This window comes from Herpailurus yagouaroundi, unplaced genomic scaffold (genome assembly GCF_014898765.1).
Source record: "Herpailurus yagouaroundi ecotype Mexico unplaced genomic scaffold, PumYag 196, whole genome shotgun sequence".
NCBI classification, from domain to species: Eukaryota; Metazoa; Chordata; class Mammalia; order Carnivora; family Felidae; genus Herpailurus; species Herpailurus yagouaroundi.
In genome coordinates this window covers 23,029,625-23,054,047 of record NW_024412427.1, presented here as the reverse complement: position 1 = coordinate 23,054,047, position 24,423 = coordinate 23,029,625, and the positions used below count along the sequence as shown (strand labels likewise).

The window sequence follows — 24,423 nt, the reverse complement described above, 5'->3', positions numbered from 1 at the left end:
CTATCAAACACTGAGAGAAGTCCAATAGGTCAGAATTGGGTAGGCTCCAGAAAGGAATGGTTCCATGGACAGTCAGGGGAATTCTTTCTTTGACATAGGAAAGAACACATATAAGCTACTGCATTTTCAGACAGAGAAAAGGAATGGCTGGGACAGTACATTTGAGAATACAAACAGAAGCAAGGAGAGCAAGGTGGATGCTGAATGACAGTTACCAAAACTAAATTAGTTTTATTAAAATACGCTGTAAAACTGTACAAATCCTGGGGCGCCTGGGTGGCTCAGTCGGTTGAGCGTCCGACTTCAGCTCAGGTCATGATCTCGCGGCTCGTGAGTTCGAGCCCCGTGTCAGGCCAGCTTAGAGCCTGGAGCCTGCTTCTGCTTCTGTGTCTCCCTCTCTGTCTGCCCCTAACCCACTCGCATTCTGTCTCTGTCTCTCTCAAAAATAAATAAACATTAAAAAAAATTTTTTTTTAAACTGTACAAATCCTGCTTCTTGTCAATGTTCATCAGGGCAGCCAATAGCCATGTTATGGCTACTGAGCACATGAAATGTGGCTACTGTGATTGAGAAGCTGAATCCTAAATTGTATTTATTAATTTAACTTAAACAGCCACATGTGGCTAGGCGATTTGTGGCATGGCTATAGACCCTGTAAAAGGTTATAGCCTTTAAATCTTCACACCTTATGAGTAATTTCTGCAAATCTCTGGATAATTATGGATAAGGTAACTTAGAAAGAAACAGAAGACCAAGACTGCAGGTTGGGGATGGTCTCAGAGGCCCAAAGGGTCAGTGATGACCTACAGGAAAATGTCATTTTTGTACCTCTTTGGCTGAACAGGTTTTCTTTTTTGTTTTTTGTTTTTAAATTCCGTGCTGTAATTCAATGATGAAAGGAAAATATTTTCAACGAATGGCCCAAATAGACCAAATATAAATATGGAAGGAAAATAAAATTTGACACTTACCTCATACCATACACAAAAATTAATTTGAGATGGATGATAGACCTACACATAAAAACCAAAACTATCTTGCCAAACTTGCAGTAGAAAAAAATTTCTTAGAACCCAGAAAGCGCAAAAGATAGAAGAAAAAAATTATTAAATTGAATTCTGTCAAAATTTAAAACATTTGCTCATTAAAGGACACCACTGAGCTCCTGGGTGGCTCAGTTGGTTGAGCATCTGATTTCAGCTCAGGTCATGATCTTGTGGTTTGTGGGTTCAAGCCACACATAAGGCTCTCAGGTGTCAGCACAGAGCCTGCTTGGGATCCTCTGTCTCCCTCTCTCTCTCTGCCCCTCCCCGCTCGCGTGCTCTCTCCCTCTCTCAAAAATAAACATTAAGAAATTTTTTTAAAGAAAGACACCATTAATAAGATGAATATGTATGTCACAGGCTAAGAGAAAATATTTATAAATGCATATATCTGACATGAAGGACTGGCATCCAAAATAAATAACTCGTACAAATCTAATATTAAAAAACAAACAAACAACCTAAGCTTCAACAGATACCTCACAAGATAAACAAACAGCTAATAACACATGAAAAAGTGTTCAACATCAGTCATCAGGCAAATGTAAATGAAAACCACCAAGAGATACAACTACATACTTACAAGAATGACTGAAATTAAAAAGATTGACACACCAAATTTGGTAAGGATGTGGAGCTCCCCAAACTTTCATGCATTGCTAGTGGAAATATAAAATGGCTCAACCACTTTGGCAAAAGGTTCGTCAGTTTCCTTTACTTAAACACACATTTAATTTACTGACTAAGCCAGCAATTCCACCTTAGGCACTTACCAAGAGAGATAAAACATGTGCACAGGAAGATTTGTACGCAAATGTTCATACAAGTCTTATTCATAATAGCTAAGACAAGACAGAAGACAACCCAAGTCCATCAACAGGAGAATAAACAAAGTATGGTACATTCATTCAATGGAATGCTCGTCACAAAACTACAGATCCACTCAACATGGACTAATCTCCACATTACATTGAGCAAAACACGCCAGGCGAAAAGAATACATACTGTAGGATTCCATCTATATGAAGTTCTAGAAGAGCAAAACTCAATCTGTGGCCAAAGCAATCAGAATAGTGATTACCTAGGGAGGAGTTGACTGAGAACAGGCACAGAAGAACTTTGTGTGGTGGTGGGAAGGTTCTCTATCTTGGTGGGGTATACGGTTAAGATCAGTTGATTTCAGTGTAAATTATACATCGCTAATAAATAATTTTTAAAGGCTGTGTAAAAGCACATTTACATTTACTGACAGTTATATAAAATGTCGTCTGTCCTTAAAAATGTATGGGTATTTTGGAGGAGAACGAAGTGAAGTTCAACTGGATAAAAAATAATGAAATATGGTGAAAGAGGATCTCCTATGATGTCAAACAGTGCAGTGTGACCCACTGAACTGCTTCTTAGTGTGTTACAACCAGTATTTTATTTTAATGAAAGAGAATCAAAGGGAATATGTGAATAGAATAAAAAATATCAATATGTCACATGGTACAGTCAAGTCTTATTTTGTGAAACTTATGTATGAGTATACTGAGTTATGATGGGAAGCCTATTTCTTACTGTGGATTTGTGGTCAAAACTGTTTGAAAACCACACTCAAGTACACTGTTACTTTACGTTTCTTCACAACTGTTGATTATAGATTTAACCTTTAAGGAATATGCTGCCACCAGGTGGAGGTCATATGCCACAACTACATGGCATTAACCAAGGGTTATTAACTTTTTGTGTGCCATGAATAAAACACAATGGATTCAAAAGAAAACCAATTTGACTGAAGTACGATTATCCAAATTAAAAAAAAATTGTGATTTGTAATGTATGTACTTGTCTATTAAGGCACTGGCTCTTTTCATAGTTGTAGATCTAATAACTACCAAAAATCCGAAGTAATAGTAAACATACATGATACCTTCAGATATGTGCCACAACTATAAGATAACATGAAAAGAGCTATGATTCTACTGGTGACATATCCTGAAAATACCATGTTTTGAATACTTAATTTATAATAAAAAAAATTGGTTAGAATTTGGTTAAAATAAAGATGTAATTTTTGCTCCCATCCAAGTTCACCAACCCTCTCAATTCTATCCCAAACCTGTTGAGGCACCACAGATGGCAGAACAAGAACCTCGCAGAAGCAATGGGATGTGCCTTATACACATTTTACTGGGTTTCCTGCAAGTGTTTAATCCTGACTCCTTAGACCAAGTTCTCTGCTAGCCCTTCTCCATTAGCAAAATTGGCTTTTAAAATAGTAAAAAAAAAAAAAAAAAAAAAAGTGATACTTGAACAATTTGAATTGATACTATGTAATAGTAGCTTTCTATAAACTTTTTTTTATGTTTATTTATTTTTGAGAGAGACACAGAGAGAGAACATACATGCACAGGAGGGGCAGGGAGACAGGGAGACAGAGGATCCCAAGCAGGCTCTGCTGTCAGCACAGAGCCTGATGTGGGGCTTGAACCCACGAACCATGACATCACGGATGACCTAAGCCAAAGGCGGGCAATTAACCAACTGAGTCACCCAGGTGCCCCTGTAATAGTAGCTTTCTAATGAATTAAATAGCAAGGTCCAATTTGGTATTCTCTCATCATTTCATACCTTTGATCACAAATAATCTAGTGTAAGTTTGATTATAAACAGACCGATTAGAATAGTTTTGTTTTTGGAATCTTACTCCGGTGCTCAAACTTTCCTGGGACTTCAGCCAGACTCTGCCACCAGGCACATGTGCAGTCCCCCCAACACACAGCAGGGCTCTCCCCTGCAGCCAGCAGTTCTGAGTTCTCCAGCAAGCTCTCTCAGACTCCCACACCAAGCAGCCGTATGCTGCCTTTCTAAAGTTCCCTGCTCTCATAGCTTCGCTGCTTTGCTCCCATGAGTGAACAGAACTTTTAAGGGAAAAAAAGCCTCCTACTGCTGCCAGGAGCACAGCCTTCACTTCTCCTTAATTAGGAGGAGGCTATTTCATCTCTCAGCAGAGAAACTCCAGCTCTCTTCAGAAAGGGGGAACACACGAACCATGACTTCTTTCTTAGGCCACAGCTGCTCACTTTACACAGGACAGTTACCTCTTTAACAGACCAAAGGCCACTAGTAAAAGCTTTGCATCTCATGCCCTGGGTTGTGAGTCAACAGGCCAGGGTCTGATCCAGCTTCTAGCCCCCTCCACCCAGACGTTTCGGCCAAAGGCTGGGAGTCAACCCCAACTCCTCCTTTTCCCTAACCCTCCACACTCAGTCACCAAGTCTTATTGGTTTTACTTCTTGAAGGGCTAAGCACACCTCTGTCTCTCGTTCTGCATGTCACCTCCCTCCTGGTGTCTCATGAACTCTCAGCACCAACCAGAGCAATCTCTAACATACGTGCTTTCTGCCCTCTGATTCCAATGCACCCCGATGCTCCTGGATTTGTCAACTTTTATGCCTCCTTGAACCCCAGGAGGAGCATGGACATCTCAGTGCAGCTTTTCTGAACAGTTTGTCACTTGGTCCCCTGGATCAGGCCTATGCTTCACATGCTTATTTATTTCTACACTAAATGGCTGGTCTATGTAGGGGCTGCCCCTGCTAGGCTGTTAGCTCCTTGGTGCAGACAGACAGGGTCCCAATCTCATTCAAATCTACACTGCAGCAATTAGCACGGGACTAGCTCACAACAAGTGCTTAATAGTGTGTGTGTGTGTGTGTGTGTGTGTGTGTGTGTGTGTGTGTGTTGTGTACAGACAGCTTTAATCTTCAGTGAGACCCTGCTGGCCTAGCCCTTCAACATCCATGCCACCACTGCTCTGCCTTTCGAGTCTTTATCAAGGGGAAGATTTCACGGCAAGTGCTATTTAAAGGAAGGAAGAAAGGAACAAATGAACAATGACAGTATAAATGGGCTCTGAAGTTTGGGCAAACCACAGCCTTATCTGTAAACTGAGGGTGCTGAGCCCATTCTGGGGACAAGGCTGTTCTGATTCTGCACAGGACACAGATGCATCATAGAACAATTTCCCCTCTCCTTATTCTAGAGTGGCAACAACTATGCCATCACCAGTGACAACCAGTGATTTTCTATAGTTTGAAAAAAAGGGGACTAGATGGATCCTATGATTATCTCACCCTAACCTCACAGCCAGGGGTGGAAGATCTTTTTTTTTTAATACGAAATTTATTGTCAAATTGGTTTCCATACAACACCCAGTGTTCATCCCAACAGGTGCCCTCCTCAATGCCCATCACCCACTCTCCCCTCCCTCCCACCCCTCATCAACCCTCAGTTTATTCTCAGTTTTTAAGAGTCTCTTATGGTTTGCCTCATTCCCTCTCTGTAACTTTTTTTTGCCCCTTCCCCTCCCCCATAGTCTTCTGTTAAGTTTCTCAGGATCCACGTAAGAGTGAAAACATATGGTATCTGTCTTTCTCTGTATGACTTATTTCACTTATTAGCATAACACTCTCCAGTTCCATCCACGTTGTTACAAAAGGCCATATTTCATTCTTTCTCATTGCCAAGTAGTATTCCATTGTATACATAAAACACAACTTCTTTATCCAGTGAAGAATTGGGCAGAAGACATGAATAGACACTTCTCTAAAGAAGACATCTGGATGGCCAACAGGCACATGAAAAGATGCTCAACATCGCTCCTCATCAGGGAAATACAAATCAAAACCACACTCAGATATCATCTCACGCCAGTCAGAGTGGCTAAAATGAACAAATCAGGAGACTATAGATGCTGGAGAGGATGTGGAGAAACGGGAACCCTCTTGCACTGTTGGTGGGAATGCAAACTGGTGCAGCTGCTCTGGAAAACAGTGTGGAGGTTCCTCAAAAAATTAAAAATAGATCTACCCTATGACCCAGGAATAGCACTGCTAGGAATTTACCCAAGGGATACAGGAGTGTTAATGCATAGGGGCACTTGTACCCCAACGTTTATAGCAGCACTTTCAACGAGAGCCAAATTATGGAAAGAGCCTAAATGTCCATCAACTGACGAATGGAAGATCTTATCTTGTAATTTTACCTTAAGTGTCAAATAAAGGTGGAAATGCTAACACTTCTCACACATGAAGGTACCTGAGAATCAGGCTCAGAACCGTGAGATCCACGTGCATTCTCCCATTTCCTCGTTCATTCAACACCTGCTGAGTTTCACCGGAGCCCTGGTCAGACCCTCAGAGGGAGAGGCACTTACTGTAGTAAGTGTAACCACAGTGTACACCCCAGGACCAGAGGTGGCCAAGCCACCACTCTGCCTGAAGGAGGCCAGGGATGAGGTATATGACCTCTCAGCTAGTCCTGAGGAAGAGGACAGGTGGTGGAGAAAAAGAAAAAAACAGCAGCCACATGAGGAAAGAGGCCTGAATAGCCTGGCATGCTCTGGGGACAAAACAGAGTCCGATAAGCAGAAACAGGACGTCAGCAGATGAGGCCAATAGGGCAGGAGGGTTCAGACCACAGAGGAACCCTGGGCAAGCCAAGGAGGAACGAAAAGACCTGTAGGTTGGAGAGCTCTCTCAGGTAGGAGTGCCTGGGCCGGCAGAGCCATGCGGACAGGTTTAAAGCCACCCCCAAACCCAAATAAGAGACAATGGAAGGTGACGGGTAAAGATGAAGGAGTAGATCTGAGACACACTCAAGAGAGAAAGAAGAGGATGTGGTTTGGGGCAACAATGATGCCCTAGGCATGTGAGTAGTTCCAGTGTGCCCATGGGCTGTCCACAGGCAACTCACTCATGTGGGTCTGCTGGAACTGTTATTGGCATTTTATACCACATGCCACTAAGGACTTAAGGCAGTTTGGATTAATAAGGCAAATATGAAAGATGGAGGAAATAAGAAAAACAAGGGTAGAAATCTAAAATGAAGCCAATGGTAGGTCTGTACAAAATTTCCACCATTGTCATAGGTCTTTGCAACAGTTGGCTCTGAGTTTGCTAGTTCCTGATGTAAAACAAGAAAAGCCAATCAGAGTCTGTAAGATGAGAATGAATCAGTACTGAGGATAACCCAATCATTTCTAAATATTAAATCTAGAGAAACATTTCTCCTGAAGATTTTCATGAAAAACAAAAACAAAAACAAAAACAAAACATGGCGACTCTCTTCCTGGAGTATCTACCAACATTACTAAAAGGCTTTAAGGAACATATTAAATATCTTCCTATCAAAATAAAGTGCATGTATGTTACATGGAATTAGAAAGTCATATGGTTTTTGAAGAAAAAGCACAGTTTACAGAGCACCTATGATCCAGGCATTGTGCTAAGCTTTATCTATAGTATTCCATTTAATCCTCACCACTAGCCTACAAAAGAGCACAACTATTACTCATATTTCATAGATAAGGATGTGGCATCTGAGAAGGTAGAGACTAGTCCAATATTACATAGTCAATAAGTGACAGACCAGGAATCAAATCCAAATCCATTACACTCTAAAGCCCCCTGCCATGTATTACTTTGAAGAAATATCCCCTCTGAAAAAAGACCACTCAGGACTTCTTTCCAGAAGCCATGTGGAGGCATATTTAAGGCTACCTAGCCTGGAACCCACCCCACTATACCTGTCCCCTCTTAGGGTGAGCGCTGGAAGGCTTGTCTGTCCATTAGTGACAAAGGACTGAACCAAGAACTCTGAACAGGGTCACTGAGCTCCCTTCCCTGTGCAGTGACTCATTCCATGCTTGAAGAGAGGCACTAAGAGTTCTGATGCTGAAGCTGTCAGTGTGGGGTGCCCTGCTAGGATAAGCGTGCAGAGTAGGGGGGCAAAGGCCCCCCTGCATAGAGACGGGGGTGGGAGGGGGAGGGAAGAAAAGGGGGAGGAAAGGACTGCAGCAGAGGGCCAGGGCAATAAATCACACTAAAGGTGGGGTGGGGGTGTTGGGACAGGCAGTCTCCTGACAGTAACAATCCTATCCAGAGTTAAAGCAGAAGAAAAGTCAACACAAATCTTTTGTCCACTTAACTCCCTTGCCCTCTCCTTACCCAAGAAATCTAAGCTTGGAGTTTACATTCAAGAAAAGCAACCAGCATACCTTTAGGATGGCATATTCAATAAACAAACAGGTCAGAGAAGGAAAGAATAAAGAGTCATTCCATCAGAGTACAATGTATCATTAATCTAACTGCAAAAACTTACTAAACAAATTGGCAGTAACAATAGTTAAGATTCATTGAGCACTTATTGTGTGCCAGATTCTGGGTAAAGCCCTTTCCTTACATTACTGCATTTGACTCTCATGACAACCCAGAGAGTCATAAACCATTACCAGTCAGTGTTCTGGAAACACTGAGAAACTTAAGAGCTCTGTTCTCTTTCACTTTTAGAAGATTCCTGGTGATCACGGGTAGGCTGTTTGGTGTGGTGCCTTGCCAACCTGGCAAATACTGGTCAGGCCAGGTAGAAGGAACATTCTATAATCTTAGTAACGGAATTAGACCCAGCCCAAATTCAAGAGCACACCCACAGAGAAGCCTCGAGAAAGCCCTAGGATGACAAGCAGGAGAAGGGCCTAACACAAGAAGTCCGAGGCCACAGATCTCTTTCGACGATGCCCCAGTTTAGGAGGAGTGTCCAACTCCCTTCTCTGGGCCTCAGTTTCCCTCTGTGTAAAATGAGAGGCCACCACTTGATCTCCTTCAGGGTGCCTTCCATTTTAACATCCCACCTCCTGGTTGTGTTTGGGTTAACAACCATGGCTTGGATTCTATTTGCACACACAACGTTTGCCCTGATGTATAAGTTATGCAAGAGTCACACTGAGTCTGGCACATCGTCTCATCCTGTATCGGTTCACTACAAGCCATGCAAGCACAGTAGTAAAAATCTTAGCAACCAATGAGTCCTCCCCCTGAGCATTCTCTGACACCTCGCAGGCAGGACAAAGCTCCTGTTTGCTGCCACAGCACTTTCATGATTCTGCTGTGGAATCATCACAGGCTGTAAACACATGGCTGTTTACATCCATCTCCTATAGGCTGCCTGTGGGGAGGAGCTGCCTTCCACTACCTTTGGGTTGTCAGTGCCTCATACTGGGCCTGGCACAGAGAGGACAGTGAAGAGTGTTAGTTAAAAAATCCTAAAAACTACATCAATGATAAAAATTACTTTAGTGTCTGCCTTGTTCTCTCTCTAGGAGGGATTATCTGCCTCTCACCTGCACCCTGTCCTCAGAACTGGAAAGACCACAGAATCAATCTCATGGCTTATAACTAAGTCTGCATCATTCATGAACAGAATATTGTCAGCCCAGAAAACAGGTAGCAATACCCACTCCTCCATGCCAAATACTTACTTTCCCACCTTCCAACCAGGCAGAACAATCTGCAAAACCCTGGTTGACTGTGTGGATTCAAACGCAATAAAGGGAACATGTAAGGGGGCTTCTTTGGTAGCAAATAGATAACTAGTTCTTTGGCTCAACTTTTTCCAGCTGAAAGGGACGCAGCAGAGGATGTGACTTGTCTCAGGTGAAAAGGAACCAGAAGGGGAGGGAGTTTCTCTCTCCTGTTTCGTGTCTGTTGCGGGGCTTCTGGCTACAGGTCAGGGACGTACACCTTGCCAGTCATTTGTTTGTGTTTCTTAACGGATTTATTGTTACGGATGGGGAAAGATCCTATATGGGCGGGAAACAAGTCACAAAGGAATGAGAAAGAACGCAGAAAAACAGAGCTAATGAGTTTGATGACAAAGAGGAAAAAACAGAGTAACAGGCTGATGTCCTTCAGTAAACCGCTTCTGGCCTCCTATTAAGAAAGAGTTTGAGGTTTTGGCCTACAGTGCTCAAAAGTGGCTCACACTCTTCGTGGGTAAGATTTGGGAAGAAAAGCAAAGCACTGTTGGGCATACAGCAAAGGCCAACTAAAGTGGTGTATATCGTAAAGCAAAGCTTAAATTTAACATATGCCATTGGAACCTTCAAGTAGCATTTGGGGCTGAATCACAGACTCTAAAACCCACCATTGCAGTTAGGAAGAGTGCAGTTAGGAATAAGCCTTCAGTCGCTCCTTTTGAAAGAGAAGGACCTATTTCATTGCTATAGACACTTTCCCTAATGGTTTTCAAGAAATCATTCTTTCCAATGTAACCAGTAGGCCACTTCCCCTCCAGGGACTGGAGTGGCGTGTAGAGTGTGTGCAGCAACAGGGAGCACAATGACCTGGGGGTGGAATGCATCTGACCTAAACCCCTGGCCTACACCTCAATTCCCCCAGACCAGAGGAAGTTCCTGCGATGTAAAATGGGGACGAAAACCACCTTATGGAGGTATCTGACGAAATGAGAGAATACAGAGGTGCAAGGCTTCGCACAGTGCCAGCCATACAAAGGGCTCAGTGGGTTGTTGTGGGTTTCCCCCACCCCTGCAAAGGTAGAATTTGCCTCAAATTCCAAGGCATATCACATGAACTCTGAATTGTCAGTTCCATAAGATTTACAAACAGATAGGGCACAGGTTTCCACCTATTCCTACTAAGAGCTAAGGGGCGCCTGGGTGGCACAGTTGGTTAAGCGTCCGACTTCAACCAGGTCACGATCTTGCGGTCCGTGAGTTCGAGCCCCGCGTCAGGCTCTGGGCTGATGGCTCAGAGCCTGGAGCCTGTTTCCGATTCTGTGTCTCCCTCTCTCTCTGCCCCTCCCCCGTTCATGTTCTGTCTCTCTCTGTCCCAAAAATAAATAAACGTTGAAAAAAAAAATTAAAAAAAAAAAAAGAGCTAATAAATGCCTCATAACTCTTTTGTACAGTTTTACTCCGGCCAAGCACTGCTTCTTGGAAGAACAGATGGCTTGTAATCACAGCTGATTATAGAGTAAAACTATGAGCTCTCCCCTCCCATATTTCTGCAACAGAGAACATGAAATGAAAAGATAACCTGAAAGACATTATTATGTACTTGAGAAAGTCTTAGGTGGTTGGAAAGACAAGCAACATTCATAATTAGCAACATTGAGGCCATCAGAAGTGTGTTCAGGACCAATCATGGCCAACCATTTAGTAATCGGAATATGGAATTGGATAAACAATAAGGGTATAGGTCCCCACAAGCTCTGCTCACAATTTTATCCAGCATATGTGTCACCAAGGAACTCTGGGATGTGGGTTTGATTTTAAACTCTCTAAAAATTAACATTTTAGAAAATATTCTTTTATATCCCGGGGGAATCTTGACAGTCTTCAATGTCAAGAAGTATAAAAGCAGTGTAGCCTATGAGTTAAACTTAGGACCACTTATAAAATGAATCATAAAGAAAAAAAGAAAACAAAAAACTCTGCAAATATTCCTCTAGTGATCAATGCCTGGAATTCATGGATTGCTCTAAAGGACAGCCAGTCTTGAGGGAGATTTCTTGAAAAAAGAAGGGAGATAAAACGTGGCACAATTTTCCACCCTTGTTGGTGCAAGGGACAAAGAGATTTTGATGGCTACTTTGGGGAATCTGGGTGACTTAGAGGAATTCTGTTTATTCAGTTAAATATTAAATAATTTAATGAATCCCTCATATCGGTATGTTTTCTCTGGAACCCTCTCATCTACTTTCTACTACAACAAATGACTTGCCAGATAAAGCTATGACAGACACTATCTGTTGAATCTAGTTGCCATTTGATTTTTTGTTAAGTATTAATACTGTCCACACATTGTTGATAAAGGGGGCTACCTGTAAAAGGGGTAAGCAGTGCTTTCAAAGCCAACTTAAAGGGGCCAAAGATAAGGCTAACATGTAAACTTTACATGAGGGCGAAAAGAATCCAAGTGTATGGCTGCAAACCAAAACACAACCTCAGAGTCAGGACTTCCTGAGGCCTATTGCACATGAAAAGCTTCCACTTCTGCAAGGCTCAGAGTTACCTGAGTCTCAGAGAGGCCCAACCAAGTCAAGTGCAAGCCTCGTCTCTACCCTTAGCCATACTTATTCTCTTGGTTCTGCCAGTTCAGGAAAGTAATCTGTGCGCACAACCTGAAGGGTATTTACTCACTGAAGCCTAGACAGAGGCCTGGCTCTCAAAGTACCAGCCAGCAGCATTAGAATCTCCTAATTGTCTCCTATGCAAATTCAGGCCTACCCAGTCAGAAATTTGAAGGGTATCCTGTGTTTTAACAAGTCTTCCAGGTGATTCTGGTTCAGGCTCAAGTTTAAGAAGCACTGCTGTAGGCCACTGTGTCTCCTTGAAGATAATTCATGACTTTCTCAGTATGAAAAAGGAACATTCTTGGCGGTTACAATAAAAAGGAAGAAAAAAAAATCCTATCAAGTTTCACCATGTAAAACAATGGAAGGTGGCAACACACCAGAATTGTGAAAATATTACAATGCTAAAACTCACAAGAATATCACCATTTTATCACAATGGTAAAATAATTCCCTTAGAGTTGTAAGAAACTCAAAGTAGGATTTTCCTTAGAAAGGAAACATAACCCTCTAGAGGTGAATGTGATGTGCAGCCAGGGTTGAGAACCACAGATACAATAATGCCTTGCTGAGAATCTTAAAAACTTACTGCTGGCTTAGGATAAAGACGGTGATAGAAATCCAAAGGGAAAACATGATCTATCTGCCAGACTGAGATCGAGCCTTAGCAGAAATAGAAAGGAAGGAGGTGGTAAGCCTCAAACAGACAGGGAGGTTATACAGTGGCACGTCAGTCCTTGAAATGAGGTCAGACAACTGGGCTCCAGGGAAACTGGTCCCAGGGCATGAACAGGATGGGCACTGTACACAGCTTGGCCACAGAGATGATGAGGATCCCTGCAGTGGCAATAGATCCTAGAGGGGGGCAAATGGCATTGCAATTTGCAAAAGGGGGCAAAAGATAGATTTTCCAACTATAAACTTAATCTCTAACAGATTATTAGAGGGGATCCAGAAGAAAACCCAAAGTATAAATATGACAAACTACACCAAGATTCCCAGACGATAACAACTGGTGAGATGTGGCTGACAAAGCAGATATGAGCCCCCCCCCCCCCCCGCCAGGAATCAGGCAAAGTTTCCCATGACATTCCTTTGCCTGAACTACTCCACCGAAACAGCTTCTGTGAAGGTTACCAATGACCTTCATGTAACCAAGTCCAATGGTCAGTTCTTGGCCCTCATGTTACTTGAACTCTCAGTGCCATCTAAGAAAGTGGTTCTTTCACTTGCCCCTTACAACTCTCATTTCTGGGATAACATGCTTTCCTGGCTCTCTTCCCTCTTCCTTATCCACTATTTCTCAGTCTCCTGTGCTGGCTCATCCCCATAATATTGAATCTAAACTGACTAGGGCTCAGCCTGTAAACCTCTCCTATCTCCACCTACACCCTCATCAGTCTCCAGGTTTCAGATTCCAGACAGTTCACATGCTGATGACACCTAGCATTCTTGATCTAGTCCAGACATCTCCCGAGCTCCACATGTACAAATCCAGCTGACTACTCTACATCTCCACTTGGATGTCTAACAGGTATCTACAACATAACAAATTCAAAACAAAACTATTGATATTTTACCCTCAAACCTGCTCCCACCAGGTTTAGTTAAGCTGGTTTGGTGAACGGCAACTCCATTCTCCCAGTTGTTCAGTTCAAAAACTGTGGAGTCATCTTTAATGCCTCTCCTTCTCTCATAATCTCTCATAATCTATGAGTAAAACCCTAGCAGCTTCTACTTTCAAAAGGGCCTGCCTGGGACATGGAAAGAGCTCAATAAATATTAATTGAATGAATCTCTGAATGAACAAATGAATCCAGGTGAAGAAAAACCAGAAAAATTGGGGTGGAAGAAACGATGATTAGGTGAATTCATAACTAGTTTAACAGCCATAACCACAGGATGGCTTTTTCCTTGATCCTTGTCTTGGCCCACATTCTTGGCAGTGACATGGTTGAAGGTATGAAGATACAGTGCCAACAACATAGGTGGATGATACTGCATGAGATGGAATAGTGAATATTTTGTTGGGGTAGCAAAAATGATCTGGAAAAAAAAACACAAAAAAAACAAAAACAAAAAAACCCCTGGATCTCTGTGACTCAGAGACAAATAAAATTAGGTTATGAGGATGAGTTAAAGAAAGTAGTTAGATCAATCTAACTAAGTGGAATTTAATAAGGATATATGTAAGGGCCAAACTTTGGCTCTAACAAACTAATCGCCTGAGCACAGAGGTACTCTTAATCAAGAGTAAGCTGAGTGGGCAGCATTATGCTGTGGCAGTCAATGATGGCAATTTCATTTTAGGCTACTTTAACAGTAGCAGCTAAAATAAACATAATGATGGCTATGTTTTACACATTTAGTGTTCAACTAGTTTCAAAATACATAGACAAACTGTGACAAATTAGAGTAAGAATGTCAACTTAAAATCATCCTATAAGGATCAATTGAAAAAAGGAGAATGATTCACTTTTTTAAGTAAAAGAAAAAACCAGGATGAAATAATATTCACAGGACTTTTAAAGGTGGAAGAACAATTCTTTTTAGTTCTTTTGGGCTTTAAGAAATAGAGAACCAGGTGAGAGCAGAGAAACCACATTGGCAAGACTTTCGGACCCACCGGCCTTCCAATCAGGAAATGATATGCCCTGGGAGGTGGTGCACTCACCACCCAACCCAGGAGATCAAAGCGTAAAGTACATGAAATAGACAACCGCGTAAATATCACACTGTTATTACAGGTCACTGGTCTAATTGTGAGAAGTGATGAAACTCCTACAGGAAAAGATGTACAACTGACTTGCTCCATTTTATTGATAAGCCACTTAAACCATCCAAAGCACAATCAGTGACTGGTTTGGAATTTTTTTAGTGTACTCCTAAAGATGTGGGCCTAATGACCTTAAGAAGCAGAGAACTTGTCTTCTAAGAGACACTTTAACAGAGAAAGCTTGGGCTTTAGAATCAGACAGATGAGTGTCCCAACACTGGCTGCACCTTTTACGGTCGTTTGGTCCTGGGCAAGTTTTTCAGCCTCTGAGTCTTAATTCCTTCTCTGTAAAATGGGGTAATCATTCCTGCTCCCACAGAGATATTCTTACGATTAAATTCAAAGAGGAAAAAATAGAGTACAATGGCAAATGGTAGTTAGCGAATAAATTGAGAGTAGTTAACAAATGAAGATAATGGTTCTCAGTCCCAGTATTGAAACTAATGAGGGTCACAAGACTGACCAACACTAGCCAAAAACTTTCTTCGGTGACAGAAATGTTCCTTGTCTGTGCTGATACCTTTAGCCACAAGCCATGAGAACGCCTGATGTGAGGCTAGTGCAAATTTTGAAATTTCTCTCATTCTAAAAGGTTATTTGTGATTAACGTATTAACTTAAATAGCTGCATGTAGCTAGTGGCTACCACACTGGACAGCATAGATACTTCCCTAAAGGGACTCCCAGCTCAGAAGTCCTGGTTCTATTATTTTAGTAAGAGAATAAAACCAAAAGCACAAACAACATCAGGAACCCCATAATAGGAAGTGCCTAGTGATGCAAGGGGATTCCCATCCCACAGGGAATTCCAGAAGGCTCCTCAGGACTGCATGTGAGGGAATGATAGGGACTAACCTGGGAAATTTCTATGAACTTTACCAAGGATGGTGCTGATCCAATAGAACTGTTTTAAGTAAAGGTGTTTTCCTTGTAAATAGAATATGAAGCAATAAAAACTGTTACTGCCAATTACAGGATTAAGAAGTTTAAGTTTCCCTTCACCTCTCACCCCTTTCACTGTGACCCTGCTTCATCCAATCAGAAAACAAGATTCAAGAATTCTTAAAATTATTATTGCAGCCACTGTAATCATTCCTAATCCCACAGCTTTCTCCAAGAATGAACCTTTTAAGTTTGGTGCTGAATTTCCCTTCCTACTCTGCTCTACTTCTCAGAGCTCAGGAAACAATCCCCTAACTACTCTCATCACTACTTCATCAAGTTTCTACAAAATGAGCAAGAGTTCAAAGGGAATTTTCAACCAATTCATGCCTAAGGCAGGAAATTGAAATACCAAGTGGGATAGAAAAATGTTAGACAAACACAGGCGAGGTCCACTGGTGAGAGCCGGAGTTTTTCTCCCCCTGACCCATTTTTTAGAGAACTACAAAGGGGAATAAAGGGAGGTGGTTAATTGGTCACAGGACTTGTTTAGAGCCACCTCTACTTTCCTTTTCTAATTGACTGCTGGGAATAACACTCTCTTCAAGGACTGCTCTGAGGGGAAACGTGCTAGGACAGGCGATGCACTGATGAAATGGCTTCAGAAGCTGAAGATCATTAATTAAGAATATTGACAGTGAGCTTGAAAGCTTCACGGGAACAAGTGGGAGGCACAACGTGGTATCAGCTGCGACCTACACATTAGTAATTAAGCCTTGTGAAGGCTCTCAGTGGAAAGTTACAGCTCCCAGGCATTCCTCCTTGGATGAGTGAAGAGTCTCCTGAGGCAACTGAACTCTAACGACAGTATCATTGACTCTACAGTAGTATTTCCAACATCACTATAATATATATACCCCTGATTCTCAGGATTCAGTGTCTTCTAAGCACCACTACCCAATGCTTGAAATACTGTTTCTTAAACCTGAGGGCACATCAGATTCACCAGGAGGGCATGTCACAAATGCAGATTAAAAAGGCTCACTCCCAGAGTCTCATTTCATAGGCTTGAGGTAGGGCCAAGAATTTGCATGTCTAACAGACTCATGGGTGAGGCAGATGCTGCTGCTGCTGATCTGGAGACCACACTTTGAGAATCACAGGCCTAGAAATAGGGGTTTGCATCCCTGGTGGCACTTAACAATCACTTGGGGAATTTTTAAAAATTATGTCCAAACTGTCTCCCAGACCAATTAAATCAGATCTTCTCAAGATGGGGCCTGGATGGACACCAGTACATTTTAAAAGCTCTCTGTTTGATTGTCATATGCTAGCTGGGTTGAGAACCACTGCAGATCACCTTCAAGTATTTCAATTTGGAGATTACACACACTTACAAATTAGAGAGAGGGAGGCAGATCCTGGCATTTGCTTGATTCCACTTACTGTTGGTGGTGATATTTCAATGGTCTTTTCCCCCACAAACAAAAATATAATAATCCTCCTTACACCAGCAAACCACATATTCTAATTCTTGATCTCTCTCATTCTCTTTCTCCAAGAATTCTCTGAAGATTTACAAATTACAGCAAATGAACATCTATGAAAACTGGTAAATCTGCTAATCCCCTGAAAACATTATTAATTTTAAAATAACACTTCAATGAGATGAACAGCATGTAACTATTCTTAAACACTCAAAATCATCTAACACCTTCCTTCCTTCAAACTCTTTTCAATTCTCCTCAAATTCATTTTCCTTTTTTGCAAATCAGATTCTGTGTTTCCTCATCTCTACACATCATTTGCCTGCTTCTAGTCTTCCCTTATTATCTCTGCCTTAATTTGACAAATATAAAGTTTAGAGTTATTCTTATGAGACAGTTTTATGATGCCTGCTCCTAATAAAAATATTTTTTAATAAAAAAGTATTTTATTTAATAAAAATAAATATTTTTCTCAGTGAGAAAAAAGAAACTAAGTCAAATTATTTTTGGTATGTATCCCCTGGTTAACTCTGCCTTGGGCATTAACCCTTGACAGGAAACCTATGTCCCACTTTGAATTCTTCAAATTAAGGAACCTTCAGGCTAAAATACACCATGTGCCCTACATCAGTACCTACTGGTTAAGTGTGACAGTGCAGTGTACCTCCAAGTAATAAGGCTAAAGTAAAAGGAATATATCACTCATAATCTACAGCTGTGGCTCTGAGACAAAATCACTACCACCTTCCACCACCTGTCCACCCCCAATGTGCAATGCCTGGAGACATTTAGAGCTGTCACAATTGGTATCCAGTGGGGTAGAATACAGAAAAGCTACTCAACATTCTATAATGCACAGGAGAGCCCACGACAAAGAATCATCTGGCCCATAGTGTCATTAGTGCCCAAGCAGAGAAACCCTGCTCTAGAAATTACTATATGAAGCCAGTTGACTTTTCAGGCATTGCAGAATTTATAGGGATCTGAGGCCAACCAGGAGGAGGGGGAGAGAGAGGGGCTAATGGTCCAGAGTCAAAGAAGGACTACAAAATGCCCAGCCAGAAGAGAGAGCTGAGGCTGCTGCCCATCTTTCCAACTGTCCGAAAGAGGGTCCTCTTCATCTTGACCTTGCCAGACTTTGTCAACAAGGTTTTTTTTTTAATATATAGGGTTAAAGGTTTAATTCGGTAAAACACTTCTGTTCCATGATTCATCACCTGACCAATTGACAGACTACCGGCCGCCCCCCCCCCCCCTAGGGAGCATGGTGCCATGACTATTAACGGTGAGGCGGGGCTAAACCAATCAATGAATGAATGACTGAGAGGAAGAAAGAAAAAAAAGAAAGGAAGGAAGGAAGGAAGGAAGGAAGGAAGGAAGGAAGGAAGGAAGGAAGGAAGGAAGGAAGGAAAGAAGGAAGGAAGGAAGTAATGCGGGAATTTTGAAGAGATATTTTAGAAATGGACTATAAATCCAAAATAGTACTGCCCGTTCTCTTGAGAGACTGCTATCTAACCATTTTTATTTTGGGCAATTTGCATGGGGGTCTTTGCATAGGGGGATATGGAGGTAGTGCTTAAGGACTTTCTTCACACATGGTGAAAATCATAATGAGATCGTGACTATTAGATGTTTGTCCTGTGACTACTGAATTCTTAGAAAAATTACATTGCTCAACAGCACTGGAAGTATCAAATTGATCCAGCTTAAAAAGATCAACATTATGTGTTTAGATCTTAATATGGTAGATATTAACATGTGTTTAGATCTTAATATGCTACCAAGCAAATATGGTAGGTAGCTTTTATTTGTGATAGTCTTTGGATTTTAAATGCCAAATAGCTACTTAATGGGTTACTGAAAAATCTAAATTTTATTTTTATAAAGTTTATTTGTTTATTTTGAGAGACAGCACGAGTGGGGGAAGGGCAGAGAGAGAGAGGAAGAATCTCAAGCAGGCTCTGCACTCACAGGGCAGGACTCAAACTCACGGTACTGCAAGATCATGACCTGAATCTAACGGACTGAGCCACCCAGGGACCCCTGAAAAACCTAAATTTTAAAAGGGGTTATACTAAGGACATGCTTAAACGCCTCACAAAATAGGATTTCCATTCTAGGTATTCACAATTAAAGAACAGGGTTCCTTTCAACAGCAAATCCAGCTTAGTTCACCTGAGCACTTACCTTCTACTGGGGAGGGAAAGAGAGGTTATCACTCAAAGATAGATCCAAAAAGAATAAAGCACCAGATGGACAACAAGAACTGTCCTCTGGTCATGGCATAAACCGTCACAGTAATCCCATATTCTCATTGCCCCTTCCCAGTGGAGTTTTTTTATATATTCTTTAGTTTTACCATGTAATATAAACTCATCTCTAAATTATACATTTTGTAAATATGTCACCAAGAAATGCCAAAAAGCCCCTACTGAATATGAATTGTTTACCCCAGGCCTATAATGTTCTGTGTCCTAATGCTTCAGAGATATTAGATACTAAAATTTTATTAAAACCATGTTCCTTGCATTTGCTGCCATTATCGGTGATGCAAATTCACACATGCGTTAACTAATGAAGCAGTCAGACAGGGTTTCATAGGCAGAGAAGAGGCTGAAAGAAATCTTTTTTGCCAAATAGAAAGTGGCCCAACTGTGGAAAATGATATGGATATCTAAGGTAGTGCCCACAAGCCAAAACTGTAAATAAGGTTAGATAGACCCTCACATGGTTCCATGGTCTGAGTATATATTACAACATTTCAAATCAAACACTCATTTCATCTTAGGGGTTCATGCCAGCTGGCAAAGCACAGCCGACCAAAAGTGAAAAACGAGCTTGAATTCTCTTTCTCTGTAAACTCAGTACATTTGTAGCAGGAGCCCCTTACCAGAAGAGGGCAATGGCGGCCCGCCCAGCATTACGCAAAGCTGTGGCAGTTACCTGCAGTCCAGGGAATCCCTGCCTAGAGAGTCAGATCTCAGGAAACAGCCCGGGGAACTGAGGGCTTCTAAGTACCATGCATGCAAACACCAGCCCCTTTGCCTTTCCTTTTTCTGGAATGAATGAACAGGTGGCTGCAAGACCAAATCATTCCAATATTTCCAATTGATAATGTAGAACTGCTGCTCACTGCAACCCAATCAACATATTTTAAAGTTATCCCCTCTCCCTGGTCATACCAGCCACGAAACTCTTCCCATCCCCAAACCAGGGGGTCCTTAAAAGATCTCCAAATAGAGATTATGTAAGTAGTACCTTAGAAGGCTGCAAATTATAGATACCCTAAGAGCCATTCTAAAGTCAGATGCACATTCACTTCTAGTATGTACCCTAGCTTTTCAGACCCCTTGGGTGGAGTCTCAATTCTGCTAACCTTTTCTCCCTACCTCTCCAGTGTTTCCAAGTTCATCTTCTAAACAGCACTTGTCCAGCTTAGGGTCTTCAGGCTTTTCTAAACAAAGCATTCTCCAACCTCCTCTCCCTTATAAACCACTTTGCAGGCTTACTCAGTGTTTGCTTTTTAAATACGTCTACCTCTAACAAAGGAAAGGATTTGTTTTTGATTAATAAAATTTGGGGGCATAAGCAGGTAGTGAATAGGTGAGATGGGCTGGGGGTAGTTTTAAGAGGGGTGGGACATGAGCCCATGCAACACTGGTTGAGCTGCGTTATTATCTCCTACTTCAGGAATTCATAAACCAAAGAATGAAGGCTCCTAAGTTCGTACCTTGACTTCTCAATCTATCGAAAACTACACATTCTCCCCACACCTGCTTCTTTTCCCTGTTCTGGCTCAGCTAGCAGCACCCAACATCTGTCCACTTCTGAGACCCCATTACCTCCCTTTCCTCAGCAGCCACATGCAACACACATACTGTGTTCTATCCCCACCCCTCCACCATCCTGGCCTCCAGTCCAAGCCACCACCTCCTCCTGCCTGGCCCTTAACTGCACCAGTCTCCCATGATTCCCTAAGTCAGCTCATCTTCAATCTGTCACCAGCCTGTTGCCAGAATGATCAAGTCTTGTCCCACCTCCACCCCTCCACTCAAGCTGAAAACCTTTTGAAAGGTCTTCAGCTCTCAGGGGAAAAAAGACTAAATTCCTTATGGCGTCCTAGAAGAGGCTGACCATACATACATCCTAGTTTGCCTTGAGTCAGTCTCATGTTATGCCCTAGTGTCCAAACATAATTATTAATAGCACCCCTCCTATGTCCTGATTTCCACAATAACCCATATATATGGTCTCTTTAGCTACAAGTTTCTGTGAGGTCAGGCTCCTGCCAGCTTCTCCAGCCTTATGTCAGTCTACTGTCCCTGCACTCACTACTGAGCTTCAATCATTTAATTTTTATTTATTGAACATATACCAGACACCAGCCCTGTGCCAGGAGCTGAACACAGAGCAGAGAAGAGACAGGACCTTGGCTCTGCTGGAAGGCCCTGCCTTCCCTGAGGGCACCTACCTCCCCCTGGGCTCCCACTTGGGCTTCCTTCAGCCTTGGCTCAATGCCTCTTCCCTCTAGAAACCTCCTGAGGGCTCCAGACCAGGCGTCCCACCCTTAACCTTGACAACAGCATCATGTGCCTCTCTCGGAAACAATGCTTCAAGACTGCAGTTCTTCCTGCTTGTGTGTGATTGGTCTGACTACCAGATTCTTCCAAGAGATGAAGAGGTCTGCATCTATTTTTGCTAGTTATTAAAGCTCCGATACTTAGCAGTGCCTGGTCCATAGAAGGTATTCATGAGTGCACTGCAGGAAGGAAGGAGGCACAGGGTGTACTCTGCCTCTCAACTCTGGGCTAGCTATCCTTCCTGGGTGCCAGCATGGCCCTGAAGATGCCTAGAGTCTTATAAATCCTATCCTGATGTCAGCTTCGGGCCTGTTCACCCAACCCTCCTAGGCTCAGGGTTCTGGCAGGGAGCAGAAGCCCTCCACCCCCTCCCCATCATCACCCCTCAGTTGAGATGCACTCTGTGGTCAGCACAAAGATTCTCGCTCCCAGAAAAGGGCTAGAGGAAGGTCTACCTGGCAAACCGTAGCCAAAGGAGCAAACTGAGCCAAAACACCTCATCAAAAGCAGGCATTTTGACATACCATCTTTCTTGAAGTTTTGAAATATTAAATATTAAGTCTTGAAATCTCCCTCTTGACAAAAAAATATTGCTTGTGGCTTACAAAAATCCATTCTTTTTTATCAACTTCTACTGATTATGGATTAAAATCTCTGAGTACCAATTTCAGCCTGGGTATAGCCACCCACCTTGGCGGGGGTACTAAAAGGATGTGAATCCCTAATTCAAAACATTAGTTATTTTCACAATATGCCACCAAAGAGGGGGAGGAGGGTGGCATGAGCTGGGGACTGGAGACAGGATGTATTTTATGACATAATCATCCGGCATCCCAGCCATGAGAGTAGGCCAGCAGGCTGAAGATACCATAGTCACACCCTCCACAAGGGGACCCCTTCCCTCCCTCCTGTCACCTTCCCAGAGGACCTTCAGGTGCACCCACATGGTGAGGGCACTGACGTCAACCAAACTAAATACAGATAAATGTTCTAATATTTCTTCCACAGCACAGTGGATTACTGAACTGCCCCCTCACAGTGGCACAAACACACATAACTTTGGAGACCACTGCAGTCAACCAGAGAAATATCTGGACAACTCGGAGAAGACCAGGAGTAACTTAAAGGCAAAGCCCTGCCAGCAAATACAACCCAAACAATGTCAAGAAAGCAATGTCAGAAACTGTTAACTGGCAGCAATGAGAATTAAATGGGACCAAAGGAGGGCATTTATAATGATAGAGCATAAAAGCTATCAAGAAATTAAACTATCCTGGGAATCCAAGTAAGAGACAACAGACAAATGCTGGTGGAAAAGCTGTAAAACCTGTTCCTCTAAAATGTGACATGTGTTTCCATTCCAAAGCCTCTTCCTGTGGTCCCCACCCTGCAACCCAACTAGAAATCCTACCAGATCCCTGGGGAGGCACCTTCCTCTTTTACTTGGTTATTCAACTCGAATGTGCCTCCCCAGAGAGGCTCTCTGCCCATCCTATTTACACTGGAGCCACTTCTAGTCACTTGCCAAATTACCAGGTTTTATTTTCTTCATTATACATCTCAGTATCTGAAATTATCTTGTGTCTTTCCTTGTGCAGGTATGTCTTCCCCCAACTGAAATGTCACCTCCATAAGACCGTTGAACTTCTCAGTCTTATTCAGCTGAGAACCATTCTAGTACATAGGAAGCAAGTGATAAATATTTATTGAATAAATAAAATGTTTGAAAAGAGCAAAAGCAACAGAGGAGTCATAGTAGACTGAATCCATTTCTTTCAGCCCATGTCAGATCAGGGAGGCAAAAATAATATCATAGAGGGCATATAATATATAATGGTGACCTGCAAGATATGTATCAAACCGGGTACAATAAAAGCAGAGAATATGCCATCTTTTCAAGCATTAATGAAATGGTTTCTGTATCTGTCAATCTAAACTTCCCATTTCCCAAATGAATCTGAACTTCACTGAAAAAGCAGAGCAGGTAGGAGCAAGATATAGCAGCTGAGGTGTGAGGGGAGGTCTGATCCCAGAAAATGGGTCAACACAAGATATTGGACTACTGACCAATATCTGTCTACTAGGACCCTCCACCCTCATGTCACATTGCTCAGGGGACTCTCCATGTACAGTCTAAGCAGGAAGATATACTATAAGCTAATTAGCCAGGAATAAATCTCAGTATCTATTAATAAGCAAAGGACTCTACAAATACATGCTCCTTAAGCCACTGATGTACTCACTGTAAGAAACCTCTCAATATGTATCTAATATGATAAACTGTGTTCGCATCAGGGTTCTGTCATCTTTTTTACATACAATCCAGCTGCAACACTGGTTCTATTGAAAAGTATTAGTAATCATTTCTTATTTTCCACCTTAAAATCACTTTAGGGACTACAACCTCCCTTTAAAAAATTTGTTTCAACACCAGAATTCATTATTTTCTCTTTATAATCAAACCAGTTTTTGAAGCATAATGGAAAAAGGCCTACAGCCTCTATAGCAAACCCTTATGCTCATGCCATAAATAATTTATGGAAAGATGGTTGCTTCTCAGAGGCAGACTCAAATTCCCATTTTAATCAAAACTGATTTTGAAATCTATTTCTCAATTTACATGTGGTCAGGGAGATTCTCCCCACGTGAGCTCTCCAACTGCTTCGTGGAAATGGGCACTCTTCCCGAACTCCTAAAACTGTGGGACGTTATTAACCACTAGTAATCATTTTCTTCTA

The 24,423-nt window shown here is 42.1% G+C and overlaps 1 protein-coding gene across 1 annotated transcript in view; it reads right to left on the bottom strand.

Moving 5' to 3' along the window:
• Positions 1-24,423, bottom strand: part of SLX4IP (SLX4 interacting protein) — a 178,189-nt gene that overhangs the window by 66,421 nt on the left and 87,345 nt on the right. The window lies entirely within an intron of this gene.